Genomic DNA, 3,374 nt, shown 5'->3' on the forward strand with positions numbered 1-3,374 from the left:
TTTGTACAAAACTTGATATTTTCATAGCAAGTACCATGTCAAGATCTTGGCAAGATTTTCCAAAACTTTATGTTTCTTAACAATGAGCATCAAGTTTCAGTTCACTGGGTGTTTATATTGAAAACATTTTTCCAGTTTGAAAAAAAAACACTCTAGAAAAAATCCCAGTCTACTGGACTTGTAACCAATTGGTTAAAATGCTTGAAAACATCAAACAGGTACCCTCTTATTTTTCAAGTAGAAAATTTTTGGCTATATCTTTTTATACTTTAATTTGAATAAGTTTTAAAATTTTTGCTTTACAAACATTCTCATTAGGAGTTTTCAGTTGTTTCAAAAATTCATTCGAAATCTTATTTTAGTCGTATTTGAATGTGATCTTGATTAATTTTTGTAGATCTTTTTAGGTTTTGTATGGGACTTTAGTGGGGGCCTTCCCGGAGACGGTCCTGTATAAGGTGTGTACTAGGTACATACAAAGCGTGCACATACTTTAAAATTTCTTTAGACTTGAAAAATCAAGCGTAATAAACTAATGAGAGTTAAAATTTCCGACAACTTGCGTTGATTCTTGATATTTCTGGATAAAACTTGATTCATATGATATGCTTAATAATTTGAAATTGTGCTAAATCGTGTTTAAAGTTGCTTCTTAATTTTTACACATTGGTATACCTCGCCATGTTGTGGTTAATCTTTCTTGGTTAAATTGTCAAAATTTTGTTTCCAGATACGCATGAAAACATCTTGCAAATTTGTACAAAACTTGATATTTTCATAATAAGTACCATGTCAAGATCTTGGCAAGATTTTCCAAAACTTTATGTTTCTTAACAATGAGCATCAAGTTTCAGTTCACTGGGTGTTTATATTGAAAACATTTTTCCAGTTTGAAAAAAAACACTCTAGAAAAAATCCCAGTCTACTGGACTTGTAACCAATTGGTTAAAATGCTTGAAAACATCAAACAGGTACCCTCTTATTTTTCAAGTAGAAAATTTTTGGCTATATCTTTTTATATTTTAATTTGAATAAGTTTTAAAATTTTTGCTTTACAAACATTCTCATTAGGAGTTTTCTGTTGTTTCAAATCAGTAGAATCCGGTGAGTTGATTTAAATATTTAAAAAAAACTAAAATTGGCAAACAATTTTTGAATAATGTGCCAATGTTTATAAAAAAGCTGCCCACACAAATCAGAATCCAACTCTACAAGAGACACCTCTACTGTAAGGTTTCAAGGTTTCTGATTAACTCTAACCAGAAAAATCAAAGAAAATAGCTTATTATGAAAAGTGACTACAACCACAATAAAAATAAGTTTTTATCTCCAAATGCATGAAAAATGCATTATTGTTCAGTGCGTCGATGTAAAGCTGAGGGTTACCCCAACTATGTGTCAAAATACTGTGCTGGTCCTATGTGTCCCACAAAAAATCCAGATGGGAGGGTAGGGTTCGACTAATATGGAGCCCCAAATTTCAATTTTCCGTTTTTCAATTTTTCGCAATTTTTAAGTTTCAAGATTAACTGTTGTTCTCTGGTGCGTGAAATTGATTTTATTTGATGGCGCAAACAAAAATTCTGAAAAATCAATACAGAATCCTAAAAATCTTTTAGTGGCCAGTACTTTTTTCATGTGAACTCCTTACCAATAAAACTTGATTTTTGAGAAATGTTTGAACTAAGGCAGTTTTTAACAAACAAAAATTCCTGAAGATTATTGGTAACAACATTTTTGAACTCACATAGCGACAATTTTTATATAGTTTTTTGAATATCATTGAAACGAATAGAAGAGTTGAGGTGATTCAAGTAAGTGAAAAGAGTAAATTTCAGGCTTGTTAACCCTATGGGTCCCAAAGTGTAAATCAAAGCGAACGCACAGTAGCCCAAATTTTTCGGTACGCGATTAAACAAGTTGTTTTTGGCATTATATAAGCAAAATACTAAAAACTTATTTGAAAAATTACTTTTTAACTGACTAAAATATGTTAGATTTGACAAAAACTTTCAAATGTGCGCATAAGTTATAAGTAACTGAGTTTCTAGTTGAATCGGCCGGCAGTTTTTTGCTGTCTGTAAAATCTATAACGAAAGCGTTATTGGCATTGATAATTTTAAATCTGAGCCTTATAAATAACAAAGCGCGGCAAGTTAGCCTGTATTGTAACTTCCCAACTTGTAGGACCCTAAATAGTCACTCGAGTCCGCCTTTTGCCATTAGCATTTTTAATGTCATTAAGTGTCAAAGGTGTTATCTATGTCATTACATAAACGTGTGTCAAACAAACAGCCCGGTCATAACTGGACGGCAATATTGCAAGATAGTCGTCTCGCAATAATGGCCTGGAGAGGTGGTGCCGTAAACCCAAGAGCTTTTTTTGCTTTGGAGGATTTGATATCATGCAAGGCATTTTATGCTTTCAATTCAAATTTTTTTTTTGCCATGCAAAGTTTGCACGCAGTTGGACTAGTGAGAACTAATATCAAAAAGTCTACTCTTAACACGTATTTTCGTCATTTTATCGTGTTTAAGTGTAACTAAATAGTGTTCCTCAATATTTTTCAACCATGCAAGTGTTGGTCAACCATGCAAGAGTTTTCATCCAGATTTTCGTCCTGAGTCTTGCAAAGCCTTACCAGATTCATGCAAGATGAGCGTCCAAAATTCATTAATGTTATTTGCATGAAACTAGCAAGCTCTTGCAACATAAGTTTTATATACAAGAATCTTGCTTAATCTTACAAGAGAACAGTTGAAACTAGACTGGAAGCCATATGTAAATCAAGTTGATATTGTCACACAATAATATGTGTAACTCGCGTGCAACATTGTTTCTTTTTGTTGAGATAAACAAATTTTTGACTTTCCGAGTAATGAAAACATTGCTAGAGATGAATGAATGATGAGATAATGAACCTTTGGAAACCTTGCCCGAAACCTTGCCAATGGATGCATTCTTCTTCCAATTTTCTTGAAAGATTCTTATAAGTTTGAATCCATCGTGCAAGTATCATTCAAAACTTTGAATCTGCCTTGTAAGATGTCGAATCTGTTTTTTTTTGCACGGACGAGGATGCTGTTCCATCTTTACAAAAAATAAACTTATTTATGATTGTTTCCCAAGCAATAATAATATCATTTAATAATAATTTAATTTTAAATGTTTTATATTCAAAAATGGCACACGTTGCATCTTCGATAAAAATGTGTATAATTATTTATTCCTGTTGTTTACGTTTTCTCTGATTGGTTAAAAATTAGATAAGGCTGTTTAAGAAAACAAAATCCTGTGTTAATCTTGCAAATTTTTTGGAATTGCATTGGGATTTCCCTAAGACGTGAAAACAAGACTTGCAGATTTGAAATTT

This window comes from Convolutriloba macropyga, chromosome 6 (genome assembly GCF_964194025.1).
Source record: "Convolutriloba macropyga chromosome 6, txConMacr16.3, whole genome shotgun sequence".
NCBI classification, from domain to species: Eukaryota; Metazoa; Xenacoelomorpha; order Acoela; family Convolutidae; genus Convolutriloba; species Convolutriloba macropyga.